Source organism: Pinus tabuliformis, chromosome Q (assembly GCF_031772625.1).
Source record: "Pinus tabuliformis cultivar Carrire ecotype Pingquan chromosome Q, CPIR1, whole genome shotgun sequence".
In the NCBI taxonomy this organism is placed as follows: domain Eukaryota; kingdom Viridiplantae; phylum Streptophyta; class Pinopsida; order Pinales; family Pinaceae; genus Pinus; species Pinus tabuliformis.
In genome coordinates, this window is record NC_142296.1 from 1,148,928,669 (window position 1) to 1,148,940,934 (window position 12,266).

Genomic DNA, 12,266 nt, shown 5'->3' on the forward strand with positions numbered 1-12,266 from the left:
ATATATTGTCATCAATAGGTTTGAACATCATATTAAGGAATTATGAATAAGCCTTGTCACCGACGTTAATGTACAATTTTTTTTCCTTATTGCTAAATTGACATAAAGGTATGTCACATAAATGTTTTCCCATAGAATGTCAATGGAGGCTAAATGGAAATCAAATGTGTGAGAGCATAAGAGCACTGTTTTATGAATATGCTAGAGGCTTGAATCACAATTAGATTTGAAATATGCAAATTATTGGCTAAAATTAGCCCTTGCAATAAATTATAAGAGTTTTCCATGTTTTTAATCATGACTTTGAGGCTCCATGTTCAAGTATGACAAATTGTATATATATATATCTATATATATATATATATATATATATATATATATATATATATATATATATATATATATAGATATATATACACCCTCTCAAAATTACCAACATAGGACTAACTTCTAGGGATCTATCAAAGACAAGAATGACTAGGCTTCGTTCTATCCTCCAAATCTAAAATTCTTGTTGGTTCATATGGATCCACCAAGTTAAGTTAGGGAATTTGGATTGACCCAAAAATCTTGAAGACGAATGATCTAGGTTGAAGTGGTTCCATCAATGTTCTTTATCCTTCTCTAGTTCTTGCTTGACTATTAGTTATATGCCTATGAATCTTAGATGCTCTACTAATAATGTTTTAGATCTAATAGCCACATATTCTAGAGCCAACATATTTTGGTGGAAGATAACTTTGTTCCTAGCTAGCCATAATTTCCAATAAACATATTTAGGTGAGGTCATATGTAAGAATTTGAAGACTGGTTTGTTATTTATTGACAATTTGTATAAGTTTCCCCACTTACCAAAAAAACGTCTCCAATTTTTTGGCTTTTTGAAGTCTATGTTCTATACTCCCTAAATAACTTTTCAAAACCTTCTTGTATATTGACATTCCAAAAACAAGCGTTGCACTATTTCCATAGAACTTGTACACTAGGCACATATAAATAGACCGTAAATACCCTGATCACTATTTTCACTTTCTAGAAATTTCCTGTGTACTAGTGTCTAAAAAAGGATATTGATATTTGAAATACTAGATCTGTATGTGATATTTTACCCCAAATTTTTGCCCTAGGAGATAGAGTTGAATTTCCTCAACTAATAATTCTATCCATATTTTATTATGTAGTTGGAAGTCCCCCGTCCCCTTTGATTCAAAGTGGTGATCCATTGTAAAACATAGCCTCTGTGGAATTATACAATTAGGTTGATGGTGTGATTTAGATGTGCAAGAAATTGGCCAAAATTCCAACTTGTACAAAGCCTAAAATTCAACGAAGAAGATATGTCACAAAACATCTTTTTCCCTTGCTATGATAGCTAGTTCTGTAGAGCAAGAAGATCCACAGTGACAATCAAATGTTTTTTACCCATTATTTTGCCCCTCCATATGTTGATGTTTCTTCTATTCTTAGGAATCTAGTTCACATTGGAGAGAAGGATAGGATGAAATGCTTTGAGTAGTTTCCATAATCCTTTTTTTCTACTAGAGGGTGGTTTACACATACTTTTTCCCCTTCCATACTTAATTAATCATCATATATTTATTTCCCCTAATTTAGTTCCATCAAAGAAGGGCCCTTCATACCTAACCCTCCATTAGATTTTGGTTTTCTATTTGCGGCCCTGTTGACCAAGTGGAAACACTTTGAGTTTGCTTCCACATGAATTTCCTTAATTTTTTAGCTATTTATTGTTTTACCCTCATAGAGATGAGTAAAGAAGAAAATTTAAATATTAGCAAGGTACATAGGATTGATTTGAGAAAACAATCTCCTAATTGGATTAAAACCTTGAGCTTCACATTAAATGAAATTATCATTGAATCTATTGGTTATTTATTTGGAGAAAAGGAGATGAACATAATATTATAATCCCAGGGTATTTGAAAGATTTCTAGTAATCTTTTAATAGGAAAGAGAGTATCACTAATGTTCTGTGAGTAAATTTGCCATTTATTCTGATTAATGCCCTGTAGAGACATTCAATTAAAATCTAGTTCTCCTTTTGATTTGGAATTCATGATATTGGAAACACCCCCAAGAAGAATTGTATAGTCAATAAACTTTGAATTATTGATACTTTTTACACCCATCACTTCCCTGATGCCTAGATTTAAGAGCTACACTTAGATTTCAATTTTCTATTTAAAATTCTAACATAATTCTACCATAATTATGTATAATAAGAAAAAAAAAGCTAACAAAAATCTTTTATTATTTTTTAACTTTCATACGTATGTTTTATAATCCTCATTATATTTATTTGAAATCCCAAAAATAAATAATAAAACTAACTAATTACATTAGAAATATTGGAAAATAATGTCCAAAATAATAAATTCAACTTGGTCCATAAAATTATGGAAATTTTCGATGAAATAACAAAAACAAAAACAAAAATTTAAACACAATATCACATTACAATAAAAATTTAAAAATATTTAAATCATTCCCCTCTAAAATAATATTTCGTATTAATAATTAAAAATATGTATATAACATATTATTTTGATTTAAAAGATTAATTATAATGAAAGTAAATATTTAGGTAGCTTTCGTGGGATATTGGTTATATTAAAATATAACCAATCAAACATATTAGTAGAATATTCAAAACCACCTCAAGTGTGTTGCACTTTACATTTTTTGTTCCTCAAAATTTTCCATCCATGGCCTTTGTCAATTTTTACATATGCCTCCATAACCCAAAAGAGACATGGGTTCAACTTAACTTTCTAGTGGTTTCTCCTCGAAATTTGTCTCCCACTACCCATTTAACCCCACTGCTTTACTTCTTCCATTGCAACACACACTTATTCCCATGCTTCCCATTCCTTGAAACAATCATTCCGTCATCTTCTTTGCCATATCACCGAAAAATTATGGCATTGGTTCTTCATCATGGATGTCTCCACTCCTGGTATCGCAAGAGCCTTTTAAGAAGGGAAATTTGTTGCAAGGCTCCTCGTGTGAAATTCAAGGCTATGTAGATGTCTCAAAATCTCCCTCTGGTTGAATATGGTTTGGTGTGATGTGCTTATTTGGGTATATTTTTGGTAGAGAGGTACAATTTTACGTTTTCAAGATTATTAAGTACTTAGGCTTGAGGTAACTATTTAACTAGGTAATGAATATCTATTCAAGCTCGTGGAATGTGGATGACTAGGCCACTTCTGTGGGTGTAGACAAAACCAATTGGGTGGAATGTGGGTGACTAGGCCAGTAACGTGGGTGTAGACAAAATCGATTGGATTAAGGCAACCTTCATCACATCCTATAGAGAATTCAACATGGATGCTCATGAGGCTTCTACTCCATAGTTAGTTTTTGCTACATACTCCATAGCTAGTTTTTGCTACATAGGATAAATGACAGTGGGATCTAGAGGAAATAATAGACATAGATGGGATGTAATAAAAACTCTTGAAATAGGCGAGGAAGCACTGTATTATCTATAATTACTATAATGATATAATTAGGAATAAGAATAGGCATACACTTGGGTAATAAAAGAAAAATAATTTTTTATTTGAGAGAGTGACTTTGAAATTGGAAAACATCATTCATAGAATAGACCTAGATTAATGTAAGCTAGCAACAATTCATTTAGATAGACCTAGAACAAGATAAGTGAGTAAATATTAATGAAGCGGAAGATAATTTAACAGGCAACTACTAAATATTGATGAAACAAGAGAAAAAATAACAACCAACAAAGAGTGATTGTACTAGATACCATGAATCCTAATACTAGTAGGCATTGCACATGATTACCTATTTATGTTGGTTGAATTCACAATAGCAATGGGATTGATTCTACAACGACAAAACAATGTATTTAAAATTTTAAACTCTAAAATAGAATAAAAACATTTTTATGCCAAAGGGATATATTTAGAATAACTTTTGTCATTGGGATTATTATGTTAGGCCCTAATAAGTTTATTATATTAGGGTCTTTTCATATTTGGTTTATAATATTAAAGTTTAATATTGGGTTCATGATCACTATCATTAGAGTTTTTAATATTAATCTTAGGGCTTAACATTAATCTCTTGAGTTTATTAATTGTCTTGGTTTATAATTTTAATCCTTTGGGTTTATCAATCCCTTAAGTTTATAATATTAATCCCTTGGGTTAAAATTATTTCTCTTAGTTTATAATTCATTGAGTTTATAATATTATTCCCTTAGGTTTATTAATTCCTTGGATTTATAATATCTCTTCGGTTTATATTATTAATCCTAATGTTTATAATATTAATCTTAGGGTTTATTTTCCTAGGGTTTAATATTAATCCTAGGGTCTAATGTTATTCCCTTGAGTTTATAATCCCTCGGGTTTTTAATATTAATCCAATGGCTTTATTAATCCCTTCGATTTAATGATCAATATTAATATTAGGGTTTAATGTTTATTTTAGGGTTTATATCGCTTGGATTTATAATATTTTTCCTTGTGTTTAATATTATTCCCCTCTATTTATAATCCCTTGGGTTTATTATTCCATCACCTTTATGATATCAATCCCTTGGGTTTAGTAGTCCCTCACCTTTATGATATCAATCCTTTGGATTTATTAATCTAAGGGATCATATTCATAGGGTATAATATTATTCATAAGGTTGATAATATTAATCCTAGGGTTTATAATTTATAATATTATGGTTTATAATATTAATACCATGGGTTTATAATATTAATCCCTTGGGTTTATAATATTAATCTATTGGGTTTACTAATCCCTTCAATTTATAATACTAATAATTATTTGGGCTCACTAATACCTTAGGCTTATGATATTAATCCATTGGGCTTTTAATCCCTAGCATTTATAATATTAATCCCTTGGGTTTATTGATCGCTTGTGTTAATAATCCCCAAAGTTTATAATATTAATCCCTTAGGTTTATAATATTAATAAGTCCTTGGGTTTATAAATCCGTCGGGTTTGTAATGTTAATCCATTTGGGTTTTTAATATTAATTCTTTGGGTTTTTAATGTGTTTAATTTGTAATATGAATAATTCCTTGGGCTTATAATATGAATCCTTGGGTTTATAGTATCAATCCATTTGGTTTATAATTTTTATTTCTTGAATATCTGAGAGATTTTTTCGGTGATAATCACATCAAAATTCATTTGTCAACGCATTTTGAACCAAAAGAGCAATTATTATTATTATTTATTCATTATTAATAATTAATAATTAATAATTAATTAATTATTATTAATATGACCATGGTTTATAATATCAATCCATTTGGTTTAATAATAATAATAATAATAATAATAAGTATTAAGTATTGTTAATATCCATGATGATGATGATGATGATTAATGTCCTCTAAGACCAATGCGATTTATCAGACCTCAGGAAAAGAAAAGGAAAAGGAAAAAGAATCTAACTGAGATTCTTCAAAATCTTGTTTCTATGATCAAAGAGAAGGGAAAGAAGAGCTCCAAAATCGCTATAGTTGGCATGACTTAATAAGTCAAGAAGATTGAAAGTGTGGCAGATGTTAGGGAATTGAGAGAGAATGTAAGTAAGAGCAGGGTAGTCGAAAAGGATGTGTTTTTCATCTGGACCCTCTTAGTATCACAAATATGACAGATTCTATCGTCCCAGGGAATCTTTAAAGTAGACAATCACCCAGTTTCACTTCGAAGCTCATGAGAATTAGTTCTTATCCTAGCGATGGTAAGTTTTTTTCTTAGTGTTGGTCAACATAGAGATATAATTTTGGTTATCAAGGGTGGGGTTGATCTCCTCCTTATAGTATCTTAGCTCAATTTTACCCTCTAACTCCTTATCATCTCACAACTTGTCCTTAAAATTGGAGGTAATATCATTTTTAACTAGATCCTTTCATTCCATGATGATCTCCTCCTTAATCCCCCAATGGTTGAGCCAAGACTGGGCATCCTTATGCCACCTATGCTTGAGGCAAATGTGGGGGTTTTGACTAAAGTTAGAAGCAATCTTTGGGAGCCTCTTAGATTCCATGTTGTAAAGCTTCTTCTTATACATTAGATATCTAAACATAGTCGTACTCTCAATGGGGGACATGCCAGCTTTGATCAAGAGGATAGGATAGGGAATATTTCCTTTGATCTTGGAGTTGTAGGTTATGAATTGCTTTTGAATCATATCATTTTTTCTCCACAACTCTCTAGATATACTACAACCCAAACTTCACATCTGTATAAGACAAAAAGGGTGACAAGAGTCTCAAAGAGGAACCTTTTTTTACTCCAAATGAAAAGATTGGCTGACTTACAATTGTTTTCAAGCTCATAGTAAGCTTTCCAACCTCCAATAATCATTTTCATGATCTTGTAATTCCAGTTGAGCTGATGAGGAAAGTCAATACCCAAATATTTATAAGAAGAAACCTACTCTAAGCAATGGTTATCATATAAGAAATACCATGGGTGGTCTTTTTGGATTTAATGATCATGGCTTTAGTTTTATTGGTATTAACTGTCATACCCATCTTGGAGCAGTAGACATGGAGAGTCTTAAGCTACTTGTTTAGGTCATCGTGGATTTTTGCAAGAAGAATGATATCATCAACATAAAGGAGAAGAGTAATGATCATCCCAACAAGCCTAATTCCCTTGCATCCTAGAGTTTCTAAACACTCCCCTAGCTTATCGATGTAAATGCCAAAAAGGGTAGGGGATAGGGGACACCTTTTTTCATAACCCCTATTAGGGGAATTTTGAGGTCTAAAATGGGCCTCCTAAGGAAACTACAAAATAAAAGTGGAAATAATAAAATAAGATTAGATTACAATATCAAATTTTAGAGGGAAAACACAAAAAAATGTTTTTTCAACTCGTATTTTCAACTTATCTCCCTATGGGTTTACTCAAATTTGGAGCAGCGACACTCATTGGATGCAGAATTTGATTCCTCATCCAAGAAGTACCCATTTTGAATACTTTCTATGGACTCTGCTACATGAAAAATGATAAATACATGAAAAACGTGATTGCAATCACGTTTGTCCATGTATTTCTCATAAGCCATGTAGTGGGTGATGGACCTCTAAATTAGACATAAATTAAGGCCCATGCCTCTACATTAAGCATAAATTAAGGCTCATCTAACCATCCTTCAGCATATTAAACCTCTCTTTTTTCATTAGATAATGTATTTTTAACTTTAATATATTCATTAGGAAGGTTTATGAATAAGTGCATATTTGTGCCTAATATTATTTATTTTTGTGGAATATTATGGGAATATTGGGCAGATTATGAAGATTTGGAGGAGGAGATAATTTAGGGACTTTCTCCCTACTACAGGAAGATCACTATTAAATAATAAATCAACAAGATATTATGGAATTATGGCACAGATTTTGGAATTCCAATGATTGAGAAAATCTAGGAATGTGTTCCCTTCCATTTAATGTAGATTCCTAGTATTGTGAACCAGATCCAAAAAATAAAGGGATTTTGTTGGGGAAAGCTTCCTCCATTCAAGGGGAATGATTCTTAATCATTTTTTATAAGTACCAAGTTGAATTTTCCTCTAGGGATAGATTTTTATTAGTGTTCTTGTGGAGAGAACTCATATTTTTGCAGCTCCATTGTATTTTCTTGTAGGGACGTAATTGTATTGAATGAAGATTGGTGTCATGTTCAGCTTCTAAATCTTGTTCTCCTCCATAGGTCTCTAAGTCTGCTTGGGCTTGGCCATACCAGGAGCCTCAGAGCCCTTTTGTGTCATTTTCTTTCCCTCTTTTCACTTCTTATTCACATGCATCTCTTGTTTTTATTTCTTTCCATTTATGCATTTAGTATTAATGATTTATTGTTGTAGGATTGGGTTAAATGGTTGACGTAAGTTCTTTTGTAGGATCACAAGCATCATTTCATCCTTGGAAAATCTTTGGAAGCTCATAGTAATCATTGAGCTACTTGGATTATCTTTCTTATTCCCAAATCTAGATTTTTGGAACTCCTTTGTGGAAAAGAACAGTAAATTTATGATATTTTTTAGAGAATGCTAGTGAGCTTCAATTGAGTTGATTGCACTTGCCTTAGATCACAAAAACATTCTATTTCATAACAAAAATTACCCCATTTCATTTGCACTTGATTAGGTTAGTAATTTTACAGATTTACTATTCCACTAGTTCTCGAATTTCTATATTTTCGACTAGTAATTTTCTGTTATTTTTTAGCATGGGTTAACAGAGGTATTTTTGAGTGATTCCACTTGGAATGGGGACCTAAGACATCCTAGTCAATAATAAAATTTCTCCCATCCAATTTGGATTTGATTTGCTTGGTCATTTGATGAATTATAATTTCGTATAGTAAATTTGTAACATCCTATAGTAAAACGGGGGATCCTGTAGGAGAACTAGGGGATCTTGTAGAAGAGCTAGTACATCCTATAGGAAATCCTGTAGTAGCATGTTTTGAGCCCGAATTGAGAAAAATCATCATTGAAGTTCAGATTAGGCCCCTACTTGACCTTCAAGCCATCAAAATCATTGTACCCATCTTCCTCCACACTTGTTTGCCCTGCCAAAGATCAAGGAAATATTAGCATTTGCATTTATAAAGAGAAAAGATTAAAAAAATGAGTGCTTTTATATTTACATATGCACACAGTAGTTAGTACTCTCTAGATCAAATTTCACTCTTAGATTAGTTAAAACATCGCATGTGACAAATAGGGTTAAAATAGGGTTCTTTTGCAAGAAAAGTGTGTTAATAAGTAGATAGAGGATTTCATGTTACTTTACAAGCATTTTTGAATTCGGTCTTTCATTCCTGAAAATAGCCGACATTTCTTTTCTCTCATGACAGCAAAGGAAGGACACATTGTATGCTACACATATAGTGCCGATACCTCTTAAGTTTGTACGAACACCCGGTTGATAATTAAAGTTGGTAGCCTTGGGAGTTGCAGCATTCTTGTTGCGATACCGATGCTCATCAGTGGGGTCCATCAAAAGTATGCAACATGGGTATTCCTTAGATGAGAAATCAAAATTTTCCTCCAATGAGTACTCCAACTCAAAATTTGAGTATTTAACCTTAGGGAGATAAGTTGAAAATACGAGTTGAAAGTAGTTTTATTATTTTATTATTTTTGAACTTTTTACTTTTTTACTCCAAAAATGGTGAATCATGCCCCATGGTTGACATCATCATCTTGAATCCTATTGGTCCTTATGAAGTTTATTTTGGTTGTACATTTTTCTTAGGAGGCCCATTGTAGACCTCAAATTCCCCTTAATAGATATTGCATTTAATATCTTTATACCACCCTTCGTTGGTCTTAAGCTTGACAACGATAGTCTCATAGAGGCAGATCACAATGATCCTTCGTTCAGGAGAAATGATGATCTCTTTAAGTCTCTACCAGAGCTTATCTCGAGGAACAATGTCAAAATAGTTTCTAAAGTCCACAAAACAACATAAGAGATTTTCTTTACTATTGTGACATTTTTTTTTGCAATGATCATGAGGGTGACAAGATGGTAGATAGGCAAGTGCTGTCTCCGGAAATATTCTTGCCCTTTAGCTCTTTTACCATGATTTTCAAGCCAAAGGCTAAGCTTATTTTCAAAAATGAGCCCATATATCTTGGATAGGATGTGGCTAATCATAATGGTCCTGTAGTTAGAGTGAATGCTTTTGCCCCCATTTTTAAAGATACTCATAATAAGGCTTTACATCCAAAGCCTAGGGAAGCCATGCTTTACAACCAAATTGAGAAGCTTGTGGAGATGAGGAATGAGGATAGATATTCCCATTTTGAGGATCTCAACTTGTTATTCTTCAATATTTTTAGCTTTCCCATTAACGAGCTTATTAATCCCAGACTCAACATCTTTTAGAGAAAATATATCTTCCTTAATGGGAGTGTTTAAGAGGGTTCCCATGGTTTCCGGAGAGTCATACAACTTCTTAATATAGTTGTCCTAATTTTCTAAGGGGATAGAGTAATTATATTTAGTTTTACGAACAAGTACATTCTGCAAAAATTTATGGGCGCGGCTTTAGAAAGGTCGAGAAAATGCTCTTGTTGCTTATTAATATATGACCTCTTCTTCCTTTTGATGAGAGCTTTGTATATACTTATATTCCAGAGCTTAATGATTTCATTAAGAGCATCTCTGATCACTTTCCTAGCAATTTTAGGGTCCTTGTCACACCAAAGATTGGAAGTTCTATTATTCTGCTTATACGAAGTCTCATTAGAGAATTTTCTAATGGTATTTGAAAGACTTGGAAATTGAAATTCCTAGTTGTCTCAATTGTGATTCTTTCTATTTAGAGGAGTTTATTCTTACTCCCTAGGGTTATTATATCTTGATGTTCCTAGATTGGTGTGTGGTTGAGATATTCTCTCAACCAACTCATTATGTGTCAAAGGTAATCTACCTATCTTGAAACAACACTAAATGTATTTATATGTAACATTATTTGATGTGTATAGTGAATATAATGTGCATGCTAAAATTGTAAGTTGGTATCGAAGCCCGTAAGGGCCTGGAGCCTTGGTCACTACTGGGCTGAGGGAAATAAGAGTGTATGTATTTGTATTGGGCGTTTTGCCTTTATATTTGTTGATCATATTAAGTGATTGTGTTGTTGTGACTTTGGAAGTGTCGTCAGCCCACGTGTTGAAGAAGTTGACTAGAGAGGTGTGTGATCATGCCTCTAACCTACTACGCTTTCAAGTTAAGAGGCACAGGGGATGATTGATTGTGAAAGCAGATATTCTGTTCAGAAATTCAAATGAAATGTAGAAGCATTTTGGGTTGTTGCGTTGTGGGAAGAGTTGTCGTTGATATGAGGGCTTATAAGTACGTTGAGGAGCTATCGAAGAAGAAGCAATCAGATGTAATGAGTTTCCTATAGCAAGTGAGATGCTGGGAATATCATCAGCTTTCTGGTATAGTGAGGGTGACAAAGCCCAGCAGGCCTAACAAGGTTCGACCATTCTTGGTTGTTGTTAAGATTGTGTAAGAGAGGAAAATAGAGGTATTGGGTTGATGTTCTATTTAGGGAGGGATTCATATGAAGCGGAGAGATAGAGTTGCGGACAGCCATGGCCCCAACCCTCTCCAGGTTCCTGCGCACAACTGCAACGATGGCAAAACAACCATTGTGGAATGCATTGAGGGCGACCTGTGCAAAATCCATATCGAATTCAAATCATACAGCGACAAAACCACCATGTCCATAGAAACCAATCTTCCATTCACAACCCACCAATGCAAGACCTCTTCCTGTGTTGTGGAAACCAACCCCACAGAGCTCATGAAATTATACGCAGACATGCTCACACTAAGGCGGATGGATATTGTTGCGGCTTCCCTCTACAATTTGAAGCTTATAAGGGGTTTTTGTCATCTTTACGATGGGCAAGAATCCATCTCCATGGGTATGGAGGCCACCATCATGAGGAATGATTGCATTATCACGACCTACAGAGACCGCTTCCTCTTCTATGTCCATGGAGGGACTCTGCTTGAGGTTTTTGCAGAGATGATGGGTAGAAAGGATGGGTGTTCTAATAGAAAAGGAGGATCCATGCATTTCTATAAGAAGGAGAATGGATTCTATCGAGGGCATGAAATAGTGGGCGCTTAGGTCCCCCTTGGTTGTGGCTTGCACCTTGCAAAAGCTACTGGTCTTAGTTCAGATTGGCCGTAGCGAGAGCACAAGGGAAATATCCACAAAATTGTTGAAGCTCTTGAACAAGTACAAGAAAGAATGGGAATGCGCGGACACCATGGATTTCAGTCAAATCAGGCGATCTTACTAATCAAAAGGGAGGTGTGTTGAGGCTACCACTTCTATAGCTTCCAAGCTCATTTCATCTCAGTGAAAAATATGCTTCAAGTAATTTAAAAAGAAAATGATTAATTTGAATTGAATACTGTTCTATGAATTGTTAATTGTCATGCCATAGTTATTGAAGACACATTAGTCTTGCCAACTATTGTCTTAAGTCTGTGTTGGAATTGGTCATTTCAACAATAGATAGGACAATGACAGAAAAACAACGAAAATGACATTAGAGAATATAGGTTGGAGCAACATCAAAGGATGATGGACATCTAAGTAAAAGTTTGTGTGAGTTAGTGTGAGTTTGTGGGATAGACTCACTAGCATGTTGTATTATGAGTCACACATCCTAACAAGTAAGAAAGTATAGTATGTTTTGT

The 12,266-nt window shown here is 33.5% G+C and overlaps 1 pseudogene; it reads left to right on the forward strand.

Moving 5' to 3' along the window:
• The first annotated feature begins 11,112 nt into the window (after positions 1-11,112).
• Positions 11,113-11,688, forward strand: LOC149223669 (pyruvate dehydrogenase E1 component subunit alpha, mitochondrial pseudogene; annotated as a pseudogene).
• The last annotated feature ends 578 nt before the right edge of the window (positions 11,689-12,266 follow it).